Raw genomic sequence first — 16,741 nt, forward strand, 5'->3', positions numbered from 1 at the left:
TACTTAAAACGAATATTTATGCCTCGAATGCTTAATAAAATAAATCTCTGGTTATATAATTTAGTAAGGATATAAATAACCCCTTAAGATCTTCTAATTTAGATTAAGAATAAAGACATTCTTTGTGTCAAATTGACCAAAAGTGATGTACAATGTATGCTTAAGCGAGCAAGAGATCTGTTTCGGACAAAATTTGCATTTTTAAAGAAGTTTTTTTGTTGTCTATGAAACATCGTGCTTCATATTAACCAGCTTGCAATATTATTGTTATAATGTACTTCTCTAATATACAATGAAATACTGTGCTATTAACAAAACATATCGGTAAGACATTCTACTGACACAGAGTTAAGAAGACAAATGAGTCGCGTCACGACAAAACCAAAGTAATGCGTTTGCGACCAGCATGGATCCAGACCAGCCTGCGCATCCGCGCAGTCTGATCAGGATCCATGCTGTTCGCTTACAAACCTTATAACAAGTAAAAAACTGATAGCGAACAGCATGGATACTGATCAGACTGCGCGGATGCGCAGGCTGGTCTGGATCCATGCTGGTCGCAAACGCATTATGTTGGTTTTATCATGACGCGGCTCAAATTGGTAATAGCTTTATACGTTTAACCTTTGTAGAAATATGTGCACGCTTGACATATTAAACTGACGCTTATCCTTCTAATTTATTTGATAAACGAAATTTAACAAAATATTAGCTGATTTAGATATATATTTTAATAATGCTAAGGTGTAAACCATTCCTTATTGCAAATGCATGTATATTAAATGTCTTGCCAACAGTACTAAAGAGTAATGTATAATACTCATAGTCCAATGCAAATTTCAAAACAATCGAAATGCAGGATATCCCGACATTCATGATAGCATGGTACTTGACGAATGATATGCTTGAGACTTATTCTGTAGGTCAACAGATATTTAAAAGTCTTAGTACAAATACATAATATAATACATGTATATACATTGTACATATGACAAAACGTCGAACTTAACAACTCCAATGTCGAGATTTATGTTTGTAAAATACCTTATCTAAAAGAATTTTCAACGGAATGTTCTGAGAAGGTCACATATTGCAAGTCAATTTCAGAGATGAGGAAGTGTTCTTTTGCACTATCCAGTCAACTGCATAATAATGTAAAGCTCTTTTAAAGGAACTGACCGTAGTGATACTAGATAGTAATTAACAGAGACAAAAAACTAGACGGCGAAACTCTAACCGTTGCCGGTAAACTCATTTCATAAGTATTAAAGCTTTACCTTGCTGGAATCAAAAGCAATCAACCTTTGCCACAGGTTAAGAGTCTGGCAATACTGCACGGACCAGATACCAAACTTTGCTGACTTTCTCAAATTAAAAAAAAAATGATAATGAACAGTCCTAAAATGGAAGTTGAACAATTTAAGAAATTAAATAGGTTAAGGAAATGCTACAAAATGATAAAATGCAATTAAGCATTGAGATTAACGTCGGTTTTATGGTTTAGGCTGGTTAATAAAAATGGGACGAATGTTAAAATGAATAAAATAAATGTTGAAATGGTAGTTGCGGTAAGCGGTAAGTTTCAGTAAAATGTATGGTATAAAATAAAAGAAGTTGATTCACAGTCTGCATTTACATTGATATAGCATGAATCAATGATATATTATTACAAAGTTGAAAACGTTTCTAACGATATGCAGATGTATAATGCAGATCTATTTATTTTCACAGGTAAATGCTGATCTAAGATTAAGATTTCATATTAAGATGGGACCAGATGAAAGAACTAATTATTAATACATCAGCTCAATCATATGTTCTGTGTTAAATTTAGAAAGTTACGAACGGAAAAAAATAAAAAGATGTAATGATAAAAAGTCCAAAGTGTAGCAAACAAATAATGCTTGAGATACACTCAATAAGTTTGAGCGAAAATACAAATATGATATTGTAAACTATTTATAGAAATATGTTATTTTCATATCGTTAAGCAATACTGAATTACCGGAACTCATGACAAACTATTTTTAAACATTATATACCATTTCATTTCCTTTTTCTATAATTTCATTATCTCTTAGTCCTAAACTCATTACCATTATATATTTGCAAAAGCTAGGCAAATCATCATTCTAGATCTATGTATTTCATTTTTCCCCCATAAAGTTATTAAGACATTAAACAAGCTCATTAGGAAGCCTATTTCAGTTGTACGATAATATGTCTGAAATGCTCTATTTTTTCTTTAATCTCATATATATATATATGTTTGTGGTGAACAGATGTACAGCCTGTTCAAATGAATCAAACAAAACATCTTTCAGACTGCTAGATTATGGAGCGATATGGTAAGCATTATAATATGTTATTCAATTTTGTTAAGATTGGCATACACACAAGTTTGATAATTATTTATAAATGATTAAAATCGAAATCAAATGACTATTTCCCAAAGAACATGTTATAGTCGAATCTACCTTTTAGCGCTTTCTCATTTTTGATAAATGTATTGTCTAATATATTGTTAAATGATCAATATTCAGGTAATTTCCTGGTAGAAGGGGGGGGGGGGGGGTAGGTTTTTAGTCATATCGATACTATAAAGGTCATGTGGCCACTTTCTAGCTTTATTATACAGGAACTGTATTGTTTTAACTATAACAAATTTTCGTGGAGCAAACGTTGTATATTTCGCTAAAATAGCTTTAAATTTGCAACAAAGATATGTATTTAATTATCAAGGTTTAAAAATGAATAAATACATGTATATCTAAAACATATAATCTTAATTAAATCACAAATGATAGTATTTAAATAATTAACAAATTATATAATAGTTAAAGTTTATTCCGCTAATGAGACCACCCTGATGTTAAGATCATTTTGACAAAAATAATCGGTTATTCTTTCCTACCCGAAGATAAGATATGCTATTTGTGGCTTAAATAACTCTACCCTTTTCATGTGCTACTAAATAAAATAAGCTATTTTTATAATTATTATCGTTTCAATATGCTTATCATTATTATTACAAACAAAACATCACAAATGTTAATATAATGTATTGATTAATATTTTGTATCATCTTGTACTTGATTAGTCAAAATAAAATTCTATTTTGTCCTATAAAACGCAACACAGGCCTTATATCAAGCATTTATTGAAGTTTTATATGCTTGACTTGAACACTTTACTATAAAAGATATAGCTAAGATGCGATGATTTTGTTTGTTGGATTTAAAGTCAGACGGACATTGCTACAGTCGTGGTGACTTTCTCTGGTGCCCTTATGTGCAATATTACACGCATGGACGAGCACCTGGGTAGAACCAACACTGACTTTCTCAAGTGCCAACTGGTACCTGAATTAATCTTAATAATTATTTTAATGCTTAAAATATTATACTCATTGCGTAAAATACGAATATCTTGTGAATTAAATAAAATAAGTTTCAGAAACACATTTCATGTAAGAATGGATGTTTTTACTAATTTTTAGTTTTGTTCAGCCAAGACATCGATATGAATCAACATACGATATCGTTTAATCATTGGAAAAATTCGGCGTGTGTTTGCATTTCCGACCATCACTATTATACAAGGGATGAAATTGGAATAATGAATTTGTCTTGGTCGATATTTCATCATCTCCGTAACCAGTAGAATAGCTGTAAATCATAGTTGTGTACCAACCATTTGCATAAAAATATCAACAAAACGGGGACCTACTAGACATTATGCTTATCAATATGCAGAATAATTCATGTTGAAGTAATTTGTTTACATCTGTCTGTCAGAAAACCAAATCCAACAGTAGTGGGGTGGCTAAATATAGCATATACTAGACTAATATATACAGCGATGAAGAACAAGTTATTAATTTGAACCAGTACTAGACCTGAACCTAACAGTTTCTGGAAGTTCATGACTTTTTCGTACACCACAACCTTTAAGTGGGTTAATGTTTTCATCATTTTATCCGAGGATAATAATTGTACTTATACCTCTGTTTAAATTTTATATCTGACTGTTTTGTAAACAAAATGTTATTCGACAGAGATTATTAAATCATAAATCTTTATAATACTGCACGTTTGTAACGTCGCTTTTCATTGGATATTCGTGACGTTCATATGGTTTATATAGTTACAATGCTGCTGCCAATTAATGAAGAAATCTTACTTTTTCTCAAAAAAAAAGGAAGTTTGCAGTATTATAAATTCGTTATAAATATTCCTGACATGTAATATGACCGTACATAAACGAATGTTTGCAATATAACCCTCGCCTGGCGGCGCGGGTTATATATGCAAACAACCGTTTATATAGGGCCATATAACTTTTCAAAATCTTTATAACTAATAATATACCGGTATATTGAAACCTGGTTATTTTTAATGAATAAATTAACAAGTCCATGGTTCTTTCCCTTGATAATCAAAATTATCTCATTGACAATCAGTCCTTATTCTTCAGCAATGTTCAATTACTTTTATATGATTTGTTTCCAAGTCAAAACCCGCTATTGACGTTTTTTTAATGTCTGAAACAGGCTCTGCCGGGTGTTTCATAGCCGCTTGATGTTTTATTTATATCACGCCTGTGTTTCGTTCATTTGTTGTATTTGCTAAGTGATTCTAAATTGTACTATCAAGAATACTTTTTTCGTTTGGTGCTCCTTTAGATATTCTGCATCAATCGTATATCATTTCTTTGTTGTCTTACATTATATGAAGCATTATACAAGTGGTTTATCTAGTAACTAAGAGTATGTTACATGTCATAAATAGAGGATATTGAATGAGTGCAGGTTCAATACTGAATTTATCACACACTCGTGCCGATTTTGCGACTCCGTAAAAACGGTATTGCACGGCCGTGCATATATTTTGACGTGACATGTCATTAGCGTTATACAAACATAGTGTAAAGACGCGCTAAATTTTAGCGTTGTTAATATCCTCTATTTATTGAACGATAAGAATGGCGATGGTAATATTATCGTTAATACAACGAGTACAATACATATAATTTATGTATCTACATGGATATTATATTCTATTTATCACATACCCAAAATAAGAACTGCTTGCTGTTAAATAGAATCACCTTTTCATTGGTAAAGTAACGCTACGTTTGTATATCGCAAATGACGTTGCGTCAAAATATATGCACGACCGTGTGGCACGGGTATCAGATAAATAGAGGATATTTATTCTATAAATATTTTTTTCTATAAATACAGGGTTTATTTTCATTGGGTGACATGAAAAGAAATATTTCATGAGTGGCGGTAGTCACGAGTGAAATATGATACTTTTCATTCCACAAGATGAAAATAAATCTTGTATTTATAGGAAAAAAAAGAACTTGATTTTTCTGTTTATTATAAACATTTTTCTGTCATTGACATATTATTTTGAAAGACTTCCCTTTAAATTGTGTGTAATGGCTGAATTTAGAAGAAAGCAGTCCGGAAAGACACCAGTGATAATACGGAAAATATAAGTATATATAAATTACAAACAGTTAAGCTATATTTGGATGTGATATATCTACACGTAGATATAAGTCTTCTCAGTATCTTAATAGCGTAAAAATATCTTGTTGGAGAGTATGATAACGTGCAACATAGCAAACAATTTTCGTTCGAACCCATCCTGTGAAAATAGGTCCTTCTTTGAGATTTAAAAATGATTTCCGGCTTGTGAAGGCTTTTAAGTTTGTGCGTGACTTTTGTGTCTTTTAATATAAAACTGCCCTTTGTATCGACATTCAAGCCCAAGTACTATTACAATGTCATTTTGCAAACACGCAGGACCTTCAAAAGTTGACGAATGTCTTTTTAACTCAAGTCTTAAATGTTTGGTTGTCCTTGAGACTTAAAGAAAATTGCTTTCCCAAAAATTTAACCACTAATAAACGTCTTGAATTTGTAAAGAAATAACAGTTATTCAATCTTTTAATCGCTTTAGGTATAATACGTTATTTTATGTGATCCATACCCGTAACGAAAGTATTCTAAAAATAGTAAATCCTAGTTTAAATTTAGCTTCACTTGATATGGGAAATTTAATATGAGATTATGTATCAACCTTTCAACGTGGTCAATGAGTCGTAATCTGGTCTAACCGCATGGCGTATAAGTATGGTGTAAAATAATGGCCATCATAATTATAGACGTATAACGCACTTACAATAAAATTTTAATACTATTTGTTTGGTTGTTACGGCAGCATTCTTTAGGAGCTAATATTACAAAACATGCTTACGTTATATTTATCTAAATCAAAATCATTACAAAATTAATAATTCAAGACAATACCGTAAAGTGTCATTTATTCTTTTTTTTCGATATTACATATCTAACAAATAAATCACCATTACACTTATAACATTAAATTAAATATGAGCCGCGTCACGACAAAACCAACATAGTGCGTTTGCGACCAGCATAGATCCAGACCAGCCTGCGCATCCACTATGTTGGTTTTGTCGTGACGCGCCTCTTATGACGATAAGTTGTATAACTTATATTGCCACTGTTATATTAAGTAGTAATCGCGAAATACGCCGAACGATTTAAGAATTAAAAGTAATGTTGATAAAGGGGATAAAAGCATCAATGAGGTTACATGTATATGACAATAGCTTCACTTACTCTTCAAATATTAAAGCTTATGATATTAATAAATTAGTTTTACGCTAATATTATGGAGATGTAATTAGGAAATATCGAGACTAAACTTATTGTTTAAGTACAACTTAACGATTGAATATGTTTTAATATTTTTTTTGAATGACATAAATTTAGTAAATATGTAAATAAGAACAACAAAACACCCATTATATTAATATAAAAACTAAACATCAAAATGCATGTTTAGATATTTGTTTCATTAATATCCTAAAAGGTCGTGTTCTAATTTTAATTTGTTACAAAGTTATAAGTATATACGTTGTCATGATTTTTTTCGAAATGTACAAAATTCCACATTTGGCAATTAATTCAAAAAGAATACTACTAATAAAAGGATTACAAATTATGTACTTCTAACTGAAATACAATAAATTATGGCACGAAATGTGCGCCGTATTTTAAGCTGGTCGAACTTTTTCAATGCGATTTAAGATTAGATATTGACGACCAACGTAATTATCATTACAAAGTATATATAACTTATAAAATATGAACGGCTTTTCTCATGTATGATCGCAGATGACCCCATTGATCACAGGTAATCGATATATCAGTATCGCATAGCTTACTCAATCTACGGAAAAATAATGAATAACGTCTGTCATTTAACAAGGTTATTTTCTCATAAAAGACCAAAGTCTTCTTCTTTTCATACAAAAGTGGCTTAAGTTCATCTGGTATTAAACTGATATATTATTTAGTTATATATTGATTATATGAAATATTAAGAAATATGCATAAAATAAACTGCATATTTTCATTTTTACCGTATTTTCACTCTAAAAAATATTTTTCACTACAGTGAATTTTTTTCCTCGTATTTTCACTGGTGTCTTGTCGGGCTGCTTCCCAATGAATTTTTTTTTTCAATTCGTAAGGTCAAAAAAAGAATATAGCAATAAAAAATACGTTCTATTCTTTTACAAATAAGGGATATATTGTCATCATGTTTCAATCGTTACTACCGCCATTTGTGAAATATTTTATTTCCATACCACGATGTTCTTATACAAATGCATACTCGATCTATTTAATACTACAATATCAATCGAAATAAAGACAGAGGCGATGTTTTGGGGGATTTTCCCCTCTTGAATTTTGATATTTACAGGGTTAAACAACCAAAGTGCCAGAAGAATATCCAAAATTCAAATAAATATTAGTATTCGATGTACTCCCTTAGTTCATATTAAATATCCCTTTTTGTCCCAATTTTTTATTTTGACCACAAATTGATTTAGGTGTCGTAACAAGTTTATGTGTAATGTTTTAATGTTTATTAGAATTGATTATTCTTGTATTTTTTTCTCGTCTGTCAAGTAAGATGCGATTATCTTATCTTTAAGTTTTTGACAGGTTTTATCTTATACCACAGGAAGCTTGTATATTGATATAACATTTTTAATTCTAATATGTATACATTCGTCAGATGGTGTAAGATATTCAATGATATTCATAATTTAGAAATCTTCTTCAAAGATGTCTATGAGAATATATATAATCAATTTCGTCCGCCGCCCTTGAATTACGCAAATAACATGAAACCTATAAAGGTATTTAATGTATTACTGTTTGGAAATTATACCCTTAATCTTTTAGCGTTCCTTTGGACACAACACCTTTGAATATCTCTATAATCTATCGGTTTATTATTTACAAAGTATCTTAGAACTCATAAAGTTATTGAAAATTGTTACGTATGCTGAATAAAAAGTAAAATAAATCAGCACTTATTTATTCTAGGCGTGGTGTAGATTAGAATAGTTTATCTGATCTTAATTTTAGACAGCTTTCAGCCATAAGTTTAGTAGGTGGGGCAAACAGAAAGTTAAATAGTTAGTTGATATCTTAAAAAAACATAATTTATTCTGTAACTGTTTCTATATAGACTCAACACGTGACTCTGTTAACGAGATACACAATTTAATCTAAATCTAATTCGATATGTATTTCTTAATATATCTCGGATTATTTCTCGAGATAATCCTTATCAATATCATTTTACATATATATGATACGTACGGAAGCGTATCACAGGGCCTACATTTGGTGAGATGTTTTACGCTAAGTCGACTTATTTTTATTCGCATTGATAAGATGTTTTTGCATTTCTCAATAAAATTTACTGACAAAGATGAGAAGCTTTTAGGCATTGTAACTGAATTTTTCTCGATATGCTTGAAGCTTTTGTCTCTTCGACAAAAATCCTGTCGAAACTTCTTGATTTGTCGACTTTGCTGAAATATTAAGTAAGACGCAAAGACGCTACTCGCATTGACAAATAGCTCACGTTATTTAACAAAGATTTTTTGCAATGATTAAAAACTTCTACGTATTACGTATTAATCATAACGTCTTCATGGAATGTTTTATGCATTACGTATTAATCTTAATGTCTTCATGGAATGTATTTGGTCAAAACGAGAAGAAACAAGTTGACATGACGTGCAACTTTTAGATAAGTGGAGGCCCTGATAAGCTTCCGTAGATACGTGCTTAATATACTTTACATATTGTATGTGTGAGAAAATGTATGTTTCCAACTGAGATTGTGATACGGCTCTCTTTTTTAACCCTTTACACTTTAGTTACAAATGGTAATAATTCACTTACATGATAAAATATATATCTATTTCAAATGAGATAACAATGAGCTCCTCAACATACCTAACTTTTACTTATTTAAAAACCGGAGTTTTATTGGCCGAATTTCGTTGGTTTTATTTTAATTTTAAATGAAAAGGTCTAACAGTTTCAGTTTCAGTTTTTATTTGGCAAAAGTGAAGGTAAGTAATACAATGAATAATTACATTGACCGTATTAAGTATTATGCATAACAACAAATTACGAATGAATTATACACATAATGATGTTGTTCGCAAATTTGCTTATTATAGACCAATCCACTTAGGAAAAAAAATTAAAAACGAACAATTTGTGTAAAAGTAAGTGCTATCAATGCAACAAATTTATCTCAATGCAAACATAGTACAAAATGTGAATCTTTACCCGCCATACATTGTACCAACGTATTGGCGATAAACATTTATATATCACATACCCGTGCCGATTTTGCGACACTATATAGAGGATATTGAATTAGTGTAAGTTCAATACTAAATTTATTGCACGAGTTGAATAAAATTATATTATGCGAGCCTCTGGCGAGCATAATATTATTTTATTCAACGAGTGCAATAAATTCAGTAATGAACTTACACGAATTTAATATTCTGTTTATCACATACCAAAAATAAAGACCGTTTAAAGTGAAATAAGAGTCATTTTTCATTGACGCGCCTATAGTATAACGCTAACATTTAGCGCGTCTTTACACTATGTTTGTATAACGCTAATGACGTCACGTCAAAATATATGCACGGCCGTGCAATACCATATTTACGGAGTCGCAAAATCGGCACGGATGTGTGATAAAAAACGGTAACACGTTCAAAAAATTCAGTATTGAATCTACACTCATTCAATATCCTCTATATATGTCTGTGCAAAATAGAAACAATGGTCTTGTTTTGTTCATATATGCGGTTAACAAAATTCAGATCGTCAAAGATTTCAGTGGAAGCTAAGACATAAGTCTTCATTCAGATTTACTTGTATCATATCAACATGCTACTGTATCTGTATTTCCCTCTATATCTTCTAGATCAAGTGAACGGATTAATTACTATCTTATAATTTGGTTATTTTCCCATTAATCATTAGGGTCTTGCTTTCATTTCAAAATATTTACTTTATACTACAAAAAGTGTAAAAAATGTTTTCGTTGCTTTATTTATTTTATCTGCTTCAAAAGAGATTTTATCTCCGGTATATTTTCATAAGCCATAGACTGCTGTAAATAAAGGCGGATCAAGGCTTAATATTTTGGAATATTGACATTAAAACAGGTTTTAAATGTTGTTTAGGTAGTAAAAGCAACATACCATTTTTATCTTGGTTTATATGCCAAAGGTAAAATGAAATATATAATTTCCTTTTTTACAATAATATTAAATATAATCAGCGTTTTATGATAAACTCAATTTTTGTTTTGTAAGACAAAGCCAGGATTACATTATTAAAGATATACTTTGCTAACTGCAGAAATTTATTTAAAATATATGAACAAACTATTCACATCGGAAGCTACATTTCTTATTACAGTTAATGTTAAGGTTGTCCCTTAAAAAAGACAGTTTTTAATGATACTTTGTATTCATACATTGTAAACTGTAGATTTTTTAACATGATGTTTCTACTATGTGTGATTTAAAAGTAATCTATTTTACTCTAACATAGAGACTATGTAGCTATAATCAATAGCTTTACCATGTAATTTGAGCTTAATATATTTTTAAATCAACTAACCGAAAGAAAGTGAAGCAAACATTTGTGATAGAAAAGAAAAATAACAGACACTAATAGTCGTTGTACATATATGTGAACATAATTGTCCTAATAGCTTAATAGAAAACCACAATTCGAATCCTACATTAAGGTTCTACGTTATTAGTATCAGCGTCATTTACACATATCACATCATGTATCTCTTACAAATAATCATGTTTTTGTCTGAATATTTGAGCCACGTCACGACAAAACCAACATAGTGTGTTTGCGACCAGCATGGATCCAGACCAGCCTGCGCATCCGCGCAGTCTGATCAGGATCCATGCTGTTCGCTTACAAACCGTATTACAAGTAGAGAAACTGATAGCGAACAGCATGGACCCTTATCAGACTGCGCGGGTGCGCAGGCTGGTCTGGATCCATGCTGGTCGCCAACCCATTATGTTGGTTTTGTCGTGACGCGGCTCATTTGCTTTTCTACCAGTGTTTTCTTAAATGCCTCCTCGAGACTCGACAACTCTTGAAATAACTCTTTCAAAATCTAGTTTCGCTGAGTGATATCTTTAATTAAACACTACTATATATATTACTAACACCTTAAAGTAATCTTGGTTTTAATTCATCAAAACAGATTAGATTTTATTATTCAATATGCTTGAACATAACAGTTCTTCGTCGTTTCACAAATATACAGCATAACTAGTAAATACAGCGATAGTGAAAATACAAACATACAAATTTAACATTTGGTATTATCAGGGTATCTTTAACATTATAATTTTACAAATTATTATATTTTGAATATTTAAATTTCTCAACAAAATCACTCGGTTAAGGTTAGGTTAAGGGCTAATGCTGTGGGTTAGGGTTACAGTTTAGAGGGTTATGGGTTAGGGTTAGGATTTTAAAACATGGATTTTGCTGTGGACAGATTCTAAAACTGCTCCCCTTTCTGATACAAAATGATTTGTTACAAAATATTGCTTATTTATTCAAAGTATTTGTATTACATGTGTTTATCAGATCAATGAATTTAACCATACAAGGATAACTATAGTAATTGAGCCGCGTCACGACAAAACCAACATAGTGGGTTTGCGACCAGCATGGTTCCAGACCAGCGTGCGCATCCGCGCATTCTAATCAGGATCCATGCTGTTCGCTTACCAATCCTATTACAAGTAGAGAAACTGATAGCGAACAGCATGGATCCTGATCAGAATGCGCAAACCCACTATGTTGGTTTTGTCATGACGCAGCTCAATTATGTTATTGATATTACGTGTATATAATCTTCAAATCAACGTTGACTGATGATCGACTAGGTACTTTAAATATCACGAAGTGAATGCAATATCATTCAATGATATTAGTTATTCACTGTTCTTATAAAAGAAAACGTACATATATTGACACCTCAAATTTATTGGTTTGTATGTTGTACCAATGAGTTGATATACTTAATCTAAATTGAATTACTGCCCTATTGAATTTGTATTTAGAAGTATACTACAGTAAGAAACATCTTTGCAACTTTTTTTCCGAAGACAATATCTGTTCAGTATGATCATATTGTAATTATTAAGCAAAAAAGATATATGTGAATACACATATTGTGCTGTACATGAATACATATAATGCGGTATTATCTAAGTAACATGTGTATTTTGTTACACAAATGACTATGTTCTTTTGACCAAATAACTGCAATCTTAACGTAAGAGAAATTACTACTTACTTCAAATAAATCCGTATGAAAAATTAGGATGAATTCAATATGCAAATTTCCTTGTTTCAAGTAGACAGTACCAAACTGAAACGAAAAGATAACTAAAATATAATCAAAAGGCTAATTAAGATAATTACAACAAAAGGATACTTCAGCCATGCCTTTATTGCTATCATATTGTATAATGATAATCTCAAACGCTTAAATTAAAATAATTATAGGCATTGAAGTTTTCCAAATATTTTAGTAGGTTTAATTTATGCATAATTAATCATAGGAATACATAACCTTTCTTTCTTACGGCACAAGCATTTAACTGGATTAGAAAGATTTGCCTTGTCATGGCATTCAACCGAACTCTTTAAACTAGTGGGGGTTAACACCCTTTATCTCAAGTACATGTATATTTTAATGGCCGAGGTCATGAAAATGTGGCACAATTTAGAGCATATTTAATTGATTAAAAGTCACTTGTGTAAGTAAATTATCTCCCTAAACACATTTTTGTCCTCTATACATTTTGAATGCTACAACCATGTGAACATAATAACTTAGAACATTACTTTTTAAATTAGTGTTTATAATCAAATTATGATTAAGCTAAGCAAATATATATGTTTATACGAAAACTATGCAGTATACCAAGCCGCATGACGGAGGTTATATTACAATCGTTCAAATACGGACATATAACATGTCAGGAATCTTTATAACGAATTTAAAATACAGACAACTTCCTTAATAAGAGAAGAAAAAAGAAGAAATAACTTCAAAAATTTACATCAGCCGTGTATATTATTAATATAATTATACAATTTTCCAATGAAAAGCGACATAACAAATTTGAACGTGCAGAATGATTGGGTTTTATATAAAACATTCTACATGTTTTTTTTTCAAGGTTATGTCATCTGTTCACAATATGATAACACTTTATAATTATTATCCGGTTTCATCCCATAATACAGTAATTTTCAATATTACACTGATATTGATAAATTCATTAAGACAGTTGTTATCGTAAACACCTCTATAGAATCTTACAGCTGGTTCACAGACAGCTATTACTGATATAATGTTCAAATCTTAACTTATATATGATAAACTTATTAAAAACATCTCAATCTTATCATAAGGTATCCTAAACATATTTATTTAATTCATATATCATTAATTTCATATTACACATAATTCAAATTTATTTATTATTTTATCATTTGGTCCAAAGTCATTATCAATACATGCTTCTTTGCGATGTTGCGATAGATACACGTAGACCGTCATTTTATAATTACGATATTTTATACAATCAAATAAAAGCATTTATGAAATTATCAAAGCAAGCTCATTAGCAAATCAATTACTTATACATGTACGTGATTGCGGTAACCTATCTAGAACTCGTTATCCAAGTAGTTTTTTCTCTAATCTGATCTTGATGTGTGTTATAAATAGACGATAAGCCTGCAGTAATAGTGGATGCTTACTGCTAGATACTAGGGCGATTTAATAAGTTATTCATTTTCGACGCATTCATACAATTTGTTCATTTCAAAGTTTTTCATGTCTATCTACAAATACATTTTTCAAAATATTTGATTCTAAGGTTTCATCTGTGCTGCTATATGGGGCAGAATTATGGGGAATGAAACAACCACAGTGTATAGAAATTGTACAAAATTATGCCTGTAAAAGAGTCTTAAAAGTACAAACAAATGCATGTAATGATGCAATATTAGGTGATTTAGGCAGATTCCCAATGCATATTTATTCAGCAAAACGATGTATTAAGTATTGGTTACGTTTGCTTGATTTACCAAGAAATAGGTATGTAAAACTTTGCTATGAAATGCTTGTTCATTATGATAGTGTAGGGCACACAAATTGGGCAACAGATGTAAAAAACAATTCTTTATTCAAATGGGTTTGGATATGCATGGGAAAACAAAAAGTAATAAACAAAAAACTTTTTTGCAAAAAGCAATATGTACAAAGGTTGAAAGATCAGTATATTCAAAATTGGACTGCTCGGTGCCGATCTAGTAGTAAATTATATAGTTATATACAGTTTTAAACAAAAATTATAATCTAGAAAAATATATTGCAATACTTGATGTTGAAAAGTTTAGATCTAGTATGGCTAAATTTCGTAGTTCATGTCATAATTTAATGATTGAACAGGGTAGACATAAGAATATTCCAAGAGACTTCCGTTTCTGTCCTTATTGTGAAACCGTTATCGAGATGAGTTTCATTTTGTTCTTATATGTCCTCTTTATTCTGAAATCAGGGGAAAATTCATACCAATCAATGTTTATTAATAATCCTACTTTGGATACATATTACAGGCTGATGTCATGTGACCAGTACAAATGTTTATAAGAAATTTAGCCATGTTTATTAATTACTCTTTTAAAAAAGAGAAGACTTTCTGTCAGTGTTTTGATTTTCCATTTGGTTTATCATGCTCTCTCATTGCAGGTTATCGTATTTCTTATATTCTATGAGGCGTACACATGTTCATTAGATATTATACATTATAAGCAAAGTTCGATTCTGTTTAAGTATCAAGCATTATTAAATAACAGATGATATTGTAAGCCTATTGAGAGGAATTTATGTGTTTTTATATCAATATAAATTATATTATGTTAGATTGGTATTATAAACTGAAATTTGTCATTGTTAATCCTTGACTTCATGCTTCATAATTAGATGTAAATTATAATGTTGTATATATATATGTGTATGGGCCGGAGGCCTGATTATGCAAATAAATAAAACTGAAATAAAACTAAAACTGAAAAACAATTTGTTTGGTTAACCATAACGTATTGAATCTGTATTTATTTATTTATTTAAGTCTCATTCATGTACATACACAAATAAAATTCATAAGCAAACATAAAACACAGAAAAGTACATGACCATTCAATCATTGAATTATAAGAGACTAGTAAAACATTAATTTTATAATAACACGATAAAAAAATATCATACTAATCATAAAATTATATCCAATTATAAATAATAAACTAACTACACAGTACAGAATACTATAAATTTAATGGAAAGAAATATACATTTTATTATTTATATGATTTAAAAAAAACAGTCGCTATTTTTTTTATTTCAAAATAAGAAAAAAAAATAAAAATAAATAAAACACATACATCAAAACATAAAAAAAATATAAAAAACATAGCATGTTCTATATAAATATATCATTTACACAAGTAAGATTGACGACGTTGAAGAATATTAAAACAGGTTTTGGCACATTTTATGACTAATGGTTGACTAGAGAACAAAAATGCAAGTTGGTTGTCTTTGCTAAAATTAATAAAAGAAGGTTCGTGCAACACAGCCTTAGAGAGTAATTCTGATCTAAAATCATCATATACTGGGCAGTCTAATATAACATGCTGTTCATCTTCAAGTACATTACAAAAAGGACAGTGGCGGTCATCTAATCTCAGATTTTCGTACCTACCCGTTTCGATACGAATAGGGGCTACCCACACCTAAATTTACAAAACGCTGACCTATGTCTAGGGGGTAAGATCATTTTACAATACTCTTCTGAAAAATGTTTCTGCTTAAACGTTCTATAGGTTCTCAGTTTATTCAGACCCCTACCTGACGGACCCACTGTACAATTAATCGAACGGATCCATTCAGCCTTAAATCTCTCCATAGTCAAAGATTCAACCTGGCGCACAAAGGAAGTTTTAGCAATGGGTGAAGACAAGTCGCAAAACATACCAAGATTTAAATCATTCCATTGCTTTTGGACATGATAAAACCAATTTTTACATTGAGGAGCACCTTTTGTCAACGACCAAAGTTCAATCCGTTTATTTAGTCTACAAGTATTTGTTTGGGAAAGGCGCGCCCAAAAAGTGGCCACTGATTTCCATTGCCGGACCAAAGGGGGGACCCAACCCATATCTCCTGAAACT

General features: G+C 30.6%; 1 protein-coding gene across 4 annotated transcripts in view; it reads right to left on the reverse strand.

The window, feature by feature from the left end:
• Nucleotides 1-16,741, reverse strand: part of LOC132746986 (histamine H2 receptor-like) — a 176,295-nt gene that overhangs the window by 31,785 nt on the left and 127,769 nt on the right. For all 4 annotated transcript variants that reach the window (XR_009628069.1, XM_060736300.1, XM_060736303.1 and 1 more), the window contains one exon: nt 12,789-12,863. The gene's annotated coding sequence lies outside the window, so the exon portion shown is untranslated. The remainder of the gene's footprint in view (nt 1-12,788; nt 12,864-16,741) is intronic.

The sequence above is a fragment of the Ruditapes philippinarum genome, unplaced genomic scaffold (genome assembly GCF_026571515.1).
Source record: "Ruditapes philippinarum isolate M1 unplaced genomic scaffold, ASM2657151v2 ctg404_1_1_1_1, whole genome shotgun sequence".
Classification (NCBI taxonomy): Eukaryota; Metazoa; Mollusca; class Bivalvia; order Venerida; family Veneridae; genus Ruditapes; species Ruditapes philippinarum.